This window comes from Hyaena hyaena, unplaced genomic scaffold, assembly GCF_003009895.1.
Source record: "Hyaena hyaena isolate Hyena2069 unplaced genomic scaffold, ASM300989v1 scaffold_428, whole genome shotgun sequence".
Lineage (NCBI taxonomy): Eukaryota > Metazoa > Chordata > Mammalia > Carnivora > Hyaenidae > Hyaena > Hyaena hyaena.
Genome location: NW_024081062.1, coordinates 1,384,173 through 1,398,144, shown reverse-complemented (window position 1 = coordinate 1,398,144; position 13,972 = coordinate 1,384,173). Strand labels below are relative to the sequence as shown.

General features: G+C 40.6%; 1 protein-coding gene across 3 annotated transcripts in view; it reads left to right on the top strand.

Annotated features, from left to right (window-relative positions):
• RNF130 (ring finger protein 130) overlaps nt 1-13,972 on the top strand; it is a 137,291-nt gene that overhangs the window by 17,163 nt on the left and 106,156 nt on the right. The gene's annotated exons all lie outside the window — the stretch shown is intronic.

Below are 13,972 nucleotides of genomic sequence, written 5' to 3'. Positions count from 1 at the left end.
CAGGGAGATTTTTGCAGAGATTGACAAGCTGATCCCAGAATTCATGTGGACCCCCAGTAGTCAACACAGTCTTGGAAAAAGAACAAGATTAAAGGGCTTACATTTCCTGATTTCAAAATTTAAGTGCAATACAGTGTGGTATTGGCATAGACCAGTGGAATGGAAGTGAGATCAACTGATTGCAGAGATGCCAAGACAATTCAGTGGGGGAAAAGAATAGTCTTTTCAACAAAAGGACTGAGAAGACTGGATAGCCAAGCAGACTGACAGAGAGAGAGGAAGCCAAAGAAATGTACATTATCTCGTAAGTTAAGTGGTTAGCTGCCACTGACACTGCTGAGGAGGTTATGCCCAGGGCTGGAAAATTTCTTTTGGATTTAGTGATGTAAAGCAAAGTGACTAGAAATTTGGAAGAAAGCAACTATATTATTATGGGGTTTTTTAAAAGTTTATTTATTTTGGGAGCAGAGAGAGAGGGGGAGAGAAAATCCCAAGCAGGTTTTATGCTGTCAGTGCCAACGTGGGGCTTCAACCCACGAACCATGGGATCATGAGCCAAAATCAAGAGTCAGATGCTTAGCCAGCTGAGCCCCCCAGGCACCCCGCAACTATATTATTTTTTAAGTTTGCAAATCCTAGGGCAAAGAAAGCTGGGTTATTACATCTTAATAGGATGGGAGATTTTTTGAAATTAGAATACATGCACAAGATACAAACAGCAGGTTTATTGAAATGAAATGAGAGTATATAACAGAGAAACCTATTTTAAGAACCAGCATACTTGCATTCTGACAGTCTCTGCACCCATTTTCAATGTCCTTTAGTCTTACTGGGATGATCTCGTTCTCAGGTTGTTCTTGATGGAGGAAACAAAAGCAAAAAAGGGTTTGAAAATGTTTTCATTATTTTGTTGACCCTGAGCAGTAGACACACTTCTTTCCTTTTTTTTCTTCCTCTGGAAAATACTTTTTAAAAATTTATTTTTTTTAAACGTTTACTTATTTTTGAGAGATGGAGACAGATTGTGAGCAGGGGAGGAACAGTGAGAGAGGGAGAGACAGAATCCAAAGCAGACTCCAGGCTCCGAGCTGTACACACAGAGCCCGATGTGGGGCCTGAACCCACGAGTTGCGAGATTATGACTCGAGCCAAAGTTGGATGCTTAACCAACTGAACCACCCAGGTGCCCCTGGAAAACACTTTTTAAAAAAAAAATCTTTTGGAAAGGAGATGAGTGAAGCCACTTTGCTTGTTTCTGTCATTATTTGAAATCTTTAAATCTGGTCTTTTTAATTTTTGAAAATAATTTTCTGGGTTTGTACTGTCATCCTGCATTTGCCTTAATAGCTTTTGTGTGAGCCTTTCTTAAATTTTATCTTGTGCATTCTTGCTGGTTTCTTCATTTTCTTTCTCATCAGGATGATTTGTAATTACCCAGCTATCTTTGCTCTGGGTTTTGCAAACTCTGTGATAATGGGTTGCTTTCTTCCTAATTACTAGTTCCTTCACATAATGGGTGTGTATTAGGTTCTGGGTAGCAGTTTCCCCTGGTTCTCCATAGCCATTATCCTCTTGGAGATGGAGTGAATGCTAAGGCAGATGAAGAACCTGTTAGACACTAATTTTAGCTGAACAAGATCTCTGCAGTTCTACAGGTCACTGGCACACGTTTGACCAGTTGACATACGTGTATTTCCCCCATCAGAGTTCCATTTCTGTCTGTCAGACACATTCTTGAGTTCTGCTCACTTGGATTTCCCTACAGGACATCTGTTATCTTGATACAAAATATCTGCTGCTCCTTTTTTCCCCTCTAAATAATAAATAGTTCCTTAGTAAAACATACTTTTCTGTCATTATAGGCCAGTCTCAAGACCCACTTCCACAAGGCTTATTGATTAGTTGTTATTTAAGGTGAACTTTAAAGGTTTTTCTAATTACTTGTATTTGTTAGTTTATGGACATCCCAGATTATGAAAACTTTATAATCTGTTCCCAGTTGTTTTCTCATGTGAGTAGTCTCCCACATTGGGGTTTTTCCCCCCTCTAATTGTCCTCTATGGGGACTATATGATTTTTTTTTCGTGTTTCCTACTTCCTTCCTCAGCAGTTAACTGTTCTAGTCCATCAGTTCTGTCTTTTTTTTTTTCTTTTCTGTAAGGATGAGTCGTTTCTTTTAACTCACGTACCATTTATTGCAAGGTTAACAGAATCACACAACTAGCATCTGTCAAATGTAAAGAATGGTGGGGAACTGTATGGCTAGAAACAAGGATCCTAAGATGAAATGTTTTTGCTGTAGGAGTTCTTTATATATTTTGCACATTAGCCCCTTACCCGATACAAGCATCACAGGTATGTTCTCCCATTCAGTAGGGAGAACCCATTTCATTTTGTTGACAGTGTTCTTTGCTGTGCAGCAGCTTTTTAGTTGGATGTAATCCCACTTGTGTATTTTTGCTTTTGTTGCCTTTACTTTTGTTGTCAGATCTAAAAATTACCAAACTGATGTCAAGGAAATTACTGCCTGTGTTTTGTTTTAGGAGTTTTATGGTTTCAGGTCTTATGTTCAGGTCTTCAATTCATTTTGAGGTGCTTTTTGTGTTTGGTATAAGATAGCAGTCCAGTTTCATTCTTTTTGCAAGTTGCCATCAGTCTTCCCAGCACCGTTTATTGAAGACACTGGCCCTGCCCTGTTGTATATTATTGGCTCCTTTGTTGTAAATTAATTGACCATATATGTGTGGATTTCTGGGCTCTCAACAGTTCCATTGATCTGTGTGACTGCTTTTATGCCAATACTATGCAGTTTTTATTAGTACAGGTTTGTAATATAGTTCGAAATCAGGAAGTGTGATACCTCCAGCTTGTTCTTTCTCAAGATTGCTTTGGCGATTCATGGCCTTTTGTGGTTCCATGCAAAATTTAGGGTTACTTATTCCATTTCTGTGAAAAATGTCATTAGAATTTTGGTTAGAGATTACACTGAATGTGTAGATTGCTTTGGGTAGTATGGACATTTTTAACAGTATTCTTCCACTCAGAATATCTTTCCATTTATTTGTTTCTTCTGTAGTTTCTTTCATCCATGTCTTAGAATTTTCAGTATACAGGTCTTTCACCTCCTTGGTTAAATTTATTCCTAGGTATTTCATTCTTTTTGATGCAATTGCGAATGGTATTGCTTTCTTAACTTCTCTTTTTAGTAATTCATTATTAGTGTATAGAAATACCACAGATTTATCTGCATTGATTTTGTATCCTGTGACTTTACTAACTTTATTTATTGTAACAGTTTTTTTGATGGAATCTTAAGGGTTTTTCTTTATATAATGTCATGAGACCCTATTACTTCTTCCTTTCAGATTTGGATGCCTCTTATTTTTTTTTCTTGCCTCATTGCTCTGGCTAGGATTCCCAGTACTATATTGAATAAAAACAGTAACAGTGGACATCCCTGTCTTATTCCTGATCTTAAAGGGAAAAGCTTTAGGTTTTTCATTGTTGAGTATGATAGTAGCTGTGGGCTTGTAATATCTTGCCTTCATTATGTTGAAGTACATTCCCTCTATCCCCATTTTGTTGAGAGTTGTTGAATTTTGTCAAATGCTTATTCTACATCTATTGAGATGATTATACGATCCTCTATTTCATTAATGTAGGGCATCACATTGAGTTATAGAGGTTGAACCATCATTGTATCCCTAGAAAAAAATCCCACTTGATCATGGTGTGTGTTCCTTTTAATGTATTGTGTAATCCATCATTCCTAAGTTTGAAATTAAGTTCCAGAACTTAACTGAGGAACAAGGGGGAGAAGAAGGGCGGAAATGGTGGGGGAAAGGGAGAGAGGCAAACCATGAGAGACTCTTGAATGCTGACAAAAACTGAGGACTGATGGATGTGGGGGGGAGGAGGGATGGGCATGGAGGAGGGCACTTGTGGGGATGAGCACTGAGTGTCATGTGGAAACTAATTTGACAATAAACTATTTGTAAAAAAAAAAAAAAAGTGATTTTTGTTTCAACCTCCAAAAGCCTAAAAAAAAAAAAAAAAAGAAATTAAGTTCCAGATAGTCTAGTCTTTGTTAACATTGTCATTGTGTCTGAGTCATTACTGCTAGAAGTATTGTACCGGAAAAAAGAAGCAACAAATAAAGCAAAATAGGGGTGATCCCACATTCTTTACCTTTTCTGCCCAAGGATTAATAATGCCTTCCAGTGTTGCTAGCTTTCAGTTATAAGAATAAGTTATGGGGATCTTCTGCACAGTGCAGTGACCATACCTAATAATACTATGTTGAATACTTGATATTTACTGAGAAAGTAGATCTTAAGTGGTATCTCCAAACACAAATACTTAAAAGTAACTATATGAGGTGATGGATATATGAATTAGCTTGATTGTGGTAATCATTTCACTTTGTATAGATATATCAGATCACTATGTACACTTTAAATATATATTGGTTTTACTTAATTATATCTCGGTAAAGCTGAAGGGGAAATAATGCCTTCAGATACTCCCTGGCCCTTGATGCTGTTCTTCCGTCTCTCTGTGCCTCAGCAGTGTTGAGGTGTAGTCAGTGGCTTTTCTCTGCCTTGGTGGGTTTTTGGTGGCAGCCAAGAAAACTTAACACTCCATTTAGTTTTGTCTCTTAATTGCCACTTCCTTGTTTTTCAACAGAGTTTTCGGTCTTGTGTGTTTAGGTAAATGATGATGCTGTTTGTCAGGAATTCCTGAAAAGATCACATTTGAGGGGGAAAGATAATGAGTTTGAGATACTCCGTATTCATGGAGAAATGTCTAGCAAGCCATTGAAAATGACAGAATAAAGCATGAAAGGGAGATTTAGATTTGGACATTATCTTCATACAGGTGATGGTTGAAGCCATGGGAGTGGATGACATTGCCCGCGGAGAAAAGAGGAGGGCCGATGGCTGATTCTTGGTGACACACCTCTAGCTAAGAGGCTAGCAATGGAAAAATGAGAAAGAGTAGGCAAGTGAGGTAAGAGGAACTTGTGATGGATAGGAGTTAAAAAAAAAATATAGAGAGAGAGAGAGAGAGCCTCAAAAAGACTTATGCTCAATACTGTCATGCTTCTTTGAAATGGGGAGTGATGTAGATTAAATGGTTAACACCTCTATTGTACTATGGTACCACATCTGTGTGAGGTCCTAGCCGCGATTTTCAGTTATTTCGATTTGTAGCATCTCTCTTGCATGAGGTATTTGTTCTGCAGTTGTAATAGAAATTATTTTTGAATATAACTTTGCAGGTATAGTGATTTGTATTAGCCATCACTTAAAATTACTCTTAAGATGCTTTTTATTATGTCATGGAGAACATCCAGCAGATGTATTTAAGTTGTAAGGATGTGAAAAATAATCAAAATCCATTTGAGATACACAGTAACTAAGTATAGAAGACAAACGATAATGGATAGTTATTGACAATTAAACTTGCTGACAGTTCAGCTATGTATGACCCTTTTTGCAATGTTGATTGATATATCCAGCACTCTAGGTGTACAGAAGATAGCTCCTTGTTGCCTTCTTCTTATGACTTCTTGTAAAAATTTGTTTCTTTAAAATAAATATAACCAAAGAAGTAAAAGTTGCCAATTAGAAGAAAAATAAGAAACATATTTGTTTTTTTTTAAAGATACTAGATTGGAAAGTGAAAAGTAGACACAACAACAGTTGAGAACCTACACAATTATAATGTTTTTTTCAGTCCCTTCTCAATGTAAAAAACAGAAGACAATGGAACACTGTCTTCAAAGTGCTGAGAAAAAGTAACTACCTAGAATGTTTTACCTGATTAAATTGTCATTCAAAAATAGGATCATATGAAAGATGTTTCAGACAGGTTTACTCAAAAGGATGTTCTTATTATTCTAACAAGGAAGAAGGAAATGAAACACACAAGGAAAAAGTAAGATGTGAGGAGGACTGTAATGGTTAATTTTAAGTGTCACCTTCATAGGGGCCCAGATAATTTGGTCAGACATTCTGGGTGTTTCTGTGAGGGTCATTTTAGATGAGATTAACATTTAAGTTGGTAGACTGAATAAAGCAGATCAAAATAGATTTCCCCAGTGTGGGTGGGCCTCATCCAATAAGTTGAAGGCCTGAATGAAACAAAAGAGCTTATTTTCCTTCCAGTAAGAGAGAACTCTTCTTGCCTGACTGCTTTCAGATTGGGACATTCGCTTTTTCCTGCCTTTGGACTCCACCTGAAGCATTAGCTCTTCCTGAGTCTCAGCCTGCTAGGCTAGGCTTTGAATTGGAACCACAGCAGCTCTCCAGCTTACTGACTTACCCTGCAGATCTTAGGACTTGTCAGCCTCTGTAATCACATGTAATAAATCTTTTTACACACACACATACCCGTTATTAGTCTGTTTCTCTGGAGATCCCAGACTAACATAAGGACTGACGAGTATCTGTAGGTAACATTTAATAAGCATTGACTGTATGAAACATTAAATATTAGGGATGGGATGATTAGGTAGAATTGGATGCTGGGTAATTACTCATAAGATGAAATGGGGTGGTTGGAGCTGCATTCTGTAGTAAGTAGGTTGAATGGTGGCCTCCTGGAAGAGGTGTCCATGTCCCAGAACCTGTGAATATGGAAACAGTATTTGGAAAAAAAGACATCTGCAGATGTAATTAAATTAAGATCTTGGGATGAGAGCCTTCTGCAATACCCAAGTGGGCCTTAGATCCAGTAATAAGGATCTTTTCTTTAGAGACAGAGTGAAGGCACCATCAGAGTAGAGAAAGACAGAGGTTGGAATGATGCAACTACAAACTATGAGTCACCTGGGGCCTCCAAAAGCTGGGAGAGGCAAGTAAAGTGTTCCACTAAAACCTTTGGAGGGAACGTGACCCTGCCAGCACCCTGATTTCAGACTCCTGTCCTTCACAACTGTGAGAGAATAAATTTCTGTTGTTTAAGCCACCAATTTTGTAGGACTTTGTTGTCGTAGCCCTATGAAACTGTCATTCAGGAAGAAAATAGAGATGTTGATTAAATACAAACTCTTTATCAGGTATGCAAGTTAACACTTTAAGAGTAACCTCTAAAAAGTAGAACTTGAGGGGCGCCTGGGTAGCTCAGTGGTTAAGTGTCCGACTTGATTTTGATTCAGGTCATGATCTCATGATTCCTGAGTTTGAGCTCCATGTCGGGCTCTATGCTGACAGTGCAGAGCCTGCTTGGGATTCTCTCTCTCTCCCTCCTTCCCTCCCCCTTCCCTCTCCCCCATTATTTCTTTTTCTCTTAAAAATAAACAAATTTTTTAAAAATAAAAAGCAGAACTTGAATATATAAATGGAGGAAAGAGAAGGAGCAGAGAAAACATGATCAGTGCATTCAGAAGTGAGGGGTGTAGTATAAAGAAGCTTAGCAATTAACAGGATAAATGAGAACAAAGTAAAATAATAGAAACGGATCCAAGTATATCACATAAGTAATATGAATTTACTAATCCTGGCAGCTGAGACTCCTTTTGCAGCCTAGTGAAAAAGAAAACCTTGGGCTGCTTCTCAGAATAGTGGTTAAGTGAAAAAGTAGATAGGACTAAAGGAAACCAAGTCTCCTGAAACAGTATCGTATTTAAAATATTTGTGCTTCCGTAGGATCATATTAAGTAACAGGATCTAGTAGTGGGTTTGATCATTTTGATTACTCTGTTGGGTCTACTGAGTTTAGTCTCCACTGTGTTTTTGCCATATCTGCAGTAACTAGTGTAATTGCTGTTAGTTACAGTTATAGATGTTTTCTTGTCTACAGGCATAGATGAAGAAAACGCTAGATTTCATTGCGAGTGTAGCGAAAATAAAGATGATTTTCCCTCATTCACATTCCACCAGCCTTTTGGGTTCTGCCTACATGGATCCTTCTCAAGAATCCTTGCTCGAGATGTTAGTCTTCCAACAAAGCTCTCCTCTCCCAGATGGCTCCCATGTCCCTTGAGTGACAGAAAGAGACAAAGGAAGGATGTTCTGGCTGCCTCCCTGTGTCAGAGGACTTTCCCAGGGAAGCCTTCGCCTTAGGTTTGGCCTTCTTGATGGGCTTGAGTAGCCAGACGTGGATCCTGGTGAACTGAGGAAGCCCCTCAGCAAGGATAAAGCCCCAGTCTCAATCACGGCTGCCAAGTATGAAAGCTTCAGGCAACAAATGCCTGCATACACTGCATACACAGAGTGTTCTGTATCAGAACTGGAATTTCAGAGCTAGGGCCGCTTTCAGGGATTCAACATGTAGTAGTGTTAGGAGCGATCTTTTTCCTTTTGGTCCCTCCCCTTTGTCATCTCAGCTTTAACTTGGTCCTAAGATTGTTCCTTCTCTGTCATAAAATGGCTGCCGGCAACAGCTAGGTCACGTTTCCTTATTCGCATCCCGTAGGAAATGGAGAAAAGGCCTCTTCTCAAATTTAGTTAAGTTCTTGACTTCTCGGTGGCTCATCTCAGACTGCATGTCAGCTTCCCTCTTCCTGGAGCTGGAGCCCAAGTAGGTGTCACTGAAAGCATATGGCTGGGTGAGAGGTGATGTGTAGATGCTCAGATTAAAAAAGGTTTATGTTTTTTTAAGGGGGGGCAGCTAACAGAATCTACTTTAGGACCCCAGGATGATCCCATGGTCCTGCCTGGGAGTGAGGCAAAGAAACCTGGAAACAAACAAATCAGAGTGACAGACTGTCCACCTGCCTAGAGATTCCCTCCCATGTCTCCCTCCATGGTAGCCGGTGGAGGCCTTCAAGAATGTCTGTTAGCTCATTTTTTAAAGTTTATTTATCTATTTTGAGAAGGAGAGAGGGAGAGAGAACACAGGCAGGGTAGGGGCAGAGAAAGAAGGAGAGAGAGAAATCCAAGCAGGCTCCACGCTGTCAGTGCAGAGCCCAATGCAGGACTCAAACTCAGGAACTTCAAGATCATGACCTGAGCTGGTATCAAGAGCCACCCAGGTGCCCCAAGAATGCCTGTTAAATGCTTCTTAAATTTGAGACCAGTTTCTGCTTGGAATAGAAGGGATTGAATAGATCCCTTCCCTGTGTATAATTTTCTATATTCCTCTCCTGATTCTTAGCATGTTGTTGGCCCGATATAGTTTATGTGCTGGAAACTGTGAATTTATTTAACTAAAAAGTGATGAAAAATAGTTTCTCAGGAAAGGGCTGATTAGCACGAGATGTTAGTAAACATCCTTGTTCCAGTAAGGAAAAAGTGTACCATCAGGGTAGAAAGAACCTCTAGCCCTAGGGAGTCCTGCACCTGCATCCAAGTGGTCTGAGTGCTCAGGAACGTCCACACTGAAGGTGCAGGTGCAGGTGCAGGGAGAGGAGTGAGGAAGGAGGACTCGGAAGGAGGGCTGTGAAAGAGGGGGGCCCTGAGAGCCAGGGCAGGAGAGTGCTCAGCTGAGATGGGTGTTACCGAGAGTCCATTTGGAGGAGGACAGAGCGTGCCAGGATTTAGCACTGCTGGGGTCATTGGTACCTTCAGTCAGAGCACTTTCACAGAGTGGCTGGATGAAATGTGATGAGGAATGAGCACACACTGAGGAGGTGGGAACCGCAGGACGGGCAGCTCTTAACAGCAGTGGCAGCAAATGGGGGTCTCTCAAGACCTCTGTTTTCTTCTTTATTTTTAAGATGGGAGGGACAGACCAGCAGGTGTGCTGGAGAGGAGAAAGACAAACAGGAGGTAATCGTTAATAGAAGGTTCCTGAGAAATCAAGAAAGTCTAGGGTCCAGACCATTCTTCCTGGCCATTATGATAATACATGCTACCAGAAAAGAAAAACACAAACAGAAGCGCAAGGAGGTGGGGGGAGGGGATAAGAACATTAGAGGAACAGAGTGGATGCAAGGTTAAGAGAAAACGCTGAAACTTACAAGTGTGTTAACAGGAAATTAAGACAAAAGGAAGAGCAAAACATTTCAACAAGACGAAACGCTGAAGTAATGAAAAGATGCTAGATTTAAGTGAAAGTATAAAGATCATAAAAGAGTAAGTTATATCAATGGAAGTGGATGAAGGGATGAAAGTAGCTAAACATTAAAAATTAAGAAACTGGAAACACAACGAATTACATTTTATCCTTTGAATCATAAAATTAGAATTTAACGGGGGGTGGGGTTGGGGGGAGATAAGGAAAGACAAAGTAAGAAGCAGGAAATCTGAAGATTAAAGAAGATTATAATCTAATGTGGAAATAGGAAACAACCAGAACATACCTGACCATGGAAACATCTAGATCTAGAGTAACTAATTAGGCTGATTTGTATTTTTACTTCTTTTGCAGGAAACAGCTGATAGAACATTATACCAGTCAGGACACATGAAACAGCAGTCCTTGGCACAAACTCGTTCTTTGTATCAGTTCTTGCTCAATTTCCTTCTGTGGTTCTTCCTTTTCTGCCGTCACCTAGGAGGTGAAGTGTGTACTCTGTGCCAGGCATACTGGAGAGATGCTAGGTCTCACACTCCAGGAGAGACTCAGGAGTCAGCCAGTCGCTGCACAGTAGGATAAATGTCCTCTCCAGATGCCACGCAAACACGCATAAAGCACCCAACTCAGCCTTAGGAGGCTGGGAGGCTGTTCCGGAGGAGGAACTGTGGCAGAGTCCTGAGGTTTGGGAGGTCGTCAGCAAGGAAGTGATGGGATTGGCATTTCAGACAGAGGAAACCAGACACTCAGGCTCTGAGAGCAATGAGGCGCACCGGGGTGACTATGCCGTGGACCTTTCGTCACGTGCCCCTGCCCCGCCTGACTCTTAACCACAGCAGCCAGTTGGTAGTCGTCAGGCATGGGAGGAAGCATTACCCCCACACCATAACGTGGTGACTGCTCCGTGCTAGATGGGGTGTTTGCATTTCACAAGACAAGGTCTTACTAACTCAGATGAACCAAAGTGGAGTTTCAGGCTGCCTGGGGAAGAGAGCTTTTATTTCTTTACTTGCTTGCTTGCTTGCTTACTTACTTATTTACTCATTCATAGAGCCCTTTAAATATTTACAGACTCTGTGCCAGAATATTCTTCCTCTTTTCCCATTTCAGACAGGGTCTTCTTTTCAGTATTCAGTTATCTGAGATTTGCATAGTGTAGTCCCTTCAATTAGGTATCATCTTGCTTGATTTTTGGGAGAGTTCAGAAGAAGGGCTTAGTCTCTGTTCTCTGTTCTTACACCGGTCACTCCTGCACCCCTTCTCTCTGCTTAGCGTTTCCCAGGGTTCCATTCAGGCTCCAGCACCCTGTAAACCCGCACCATCCTGTTGCTCTTTTCCTTTCCTAGATTTCCAAGCACCTTCATGCTGGTACTTCATACTACCAACCAGTATTGATGTTCCTGTGCCAGGCATGCTTCCCCGGTACCTTTAGAGGTTCCTGTTGACTCAGGACTGAAGTGTTTGGTTCTATGATGTTTCTCTTTGGTACTTACGATGTTGCTGAGCATTTAAGTTAATGTTCGTTGAGGTGAGGATTCCATGATTGTTCCTGTCAATAATTATTTGGTTCTTGTGAAGGAATAAAGAAAAGTCTCGTTATTGTTTCTGGACCCAACAGGAAAGACCATACAAAAAAAATGAAGTTTTTCTGTTTCTCTGTACTATAACATTTTTTCAGATTTATTGAAGTATAATTGATAAGTAAAATTGTAAGATACTGAAATACTGTATTTTATATCCTCTGCAACTTCAGATTTCCATGATGACTTCCTAAAAGTTTTTCCTGACACCATAACTAATACATGCAAAAAGTCAGAGGTGAAGTCCTCTTCTAAATTTGGCAGTTTAAAAAAAAAAAGTAAAATGATTTTGAATTTGTGCAAAATTGCTATTGATAAATTTTAATGGCTCCTAATTGCATAGATATTTTATGCCACACTGTGTCTTCACTTAATAAATTGCTTCAAGTGTAAACAACAGGTATTAAATTGTGAAGTAGGGCCACTTAACCAGTTAGTCCTCAGTCTTGGGAAGTTGTTGTAGAGATGTTAACATTTTCACTGTTGAAGTTATTTTTTAATTACAAGAAGAAATGAATAGATAAAATAAGCATGCTACAGTATTAAGTGGTATGAAAACCTCTTACTTTCTTCTTCTGAATAATGAAAACTCCTTCCTTGAACAGGAACGTGAATATTTAATTCTTGCTTGTTATTGCATCTTCTTGCTGATGTAAATGTTTTCAGAGACCTTTTATGGATGATTATTTGGGTGAATTTAAGAAACCAAGGACATTCTTTTGCTCACACAGTCTATGTTGGAATTTGTTTGGATCATGAAGTTGTTGGTAGAATAAGGGGTGGGGATTCCTTAAGAGAATTTTAAAGTTCTCCTTCAGTATGTTTGCTAGATTTTGCTTCATGGTTGCAAGTTTTCCTCTGTCTTTTCTTTTTTTTTTTTTTAAATTTTTTTTTTAATGTTTTATTTATTTCTAGGAGAGAGAGAGAGAGACAGCGTGAGCAGGGGAGGGTCAGAGAGAGAGGGAGTGACAGACTCTGAAACAGGCTCCAGGCTCTGAGCTGGCAGTCAGCACAGAGCCCGACGCGGGGCTCGAACCCACGAACCGCAAGATCATGACCTAAGCGAAAGTCGGACGCTTAACCGACTAAGCCACCCAGGCGCTCCTTCCTCTGTCTTTTCAGTTTTGGAAATGGGGACTGTTATTGAAGTGTCGATATAGATATATATATTTTATTTTTGAGAGAGAGAGTGGGAAAGGGGCAGAGAGAAAGAGAGAATATCCCAAGCAGGCTCCGTGTTCAGCAAAGAGCCCAAGGTGGGGCTTGTTACCAGGTCCCTGGGATCATGACCTGAGCCAAAATCAAGAGCTAGACACCCAACCACCAACTGAGCCCCCAGGCACCCCCAAAGTGCTAATCTTCTAAGTGGACAGCGACACTGTCAGCACAACAGGGAGAGGGAATGAGACTTGGGAACAGAAGCTGTTAGGAGCTGGGGATGTGGGGCAGACATGTGCTGCTGAGCTGTGGGTGGATTTCACACACATCGGCACAGAAAATCCCCACAGTGCCAAACTGGAACACTAGGACCAGACAGGATGACACCCGTAAAACTAAAGGAAAGGAAATTAATTTTTTTTCAGTACTTAAGAATAGAAGAATTAGTGTAGCCTTTTTCACATACATAACCCTTGTGAGATTAAAATTTTATTTATTTTGTGAGATTAGAATTTTTTAACTCAATCTTTGTAAATAAGTAAAAATTGAAGATGAGATCATTGAACCTGGGGCAGTTGCTCAGCTAGGAAAGTAGTTATCTAGAATGTGGACCCCACATCTTGCCAATTCCATGACCATCCTGTGTCTTCCTTACTCTACTGTGAAGACGTGTGCAACCATGGGAGAGGTGGGATAAGTCACAGAAACGTGAATCTTTTGTGGAAGACAAGAATACAGATCTTTTTAGCCATTCCTGACCGTGCACTTCCTCCTAGGGTCTGTGCAGCAGCGGATCTTGCACTGTTACAAATGGAACACTGAGCCCCAGCGCTGCTCTCACTCTCTTTGGACGTGGTGTTGGGAGCTGTCCTGAAACAGGCAGTGAGGCTACCGTGACACGTAGCCTAGATGCTTGTATTTTAAAGCCGCGTCCTTATCTGGGAAACAGGTTTCACTGCGGGTTAACAGTCTGTTTTAGATTTCAGAGTTTTGCGATGCCTCGACTGTGTCTTGCAATAGGTAACTACTAAAATCCTGATACAGGCTCTTTTCCACCCACGTACTCTGATTGAGAAAGGCCTGAAGTTGCCGAGTGCGGACACTGTCTTAAGGGAAAGGATGGTACTTGTCACCGATAGAAGCTGCGACATTGCAAAATCCCTGATCCCCACTGTATCAGGATGCCTCTGGCAGCAGGTCCGCTGTCATTGCGATCCTTCACCGTGATGGTCAGAGGATTTCAGGAAAAATACTCTGTAAGCGGGAATGAC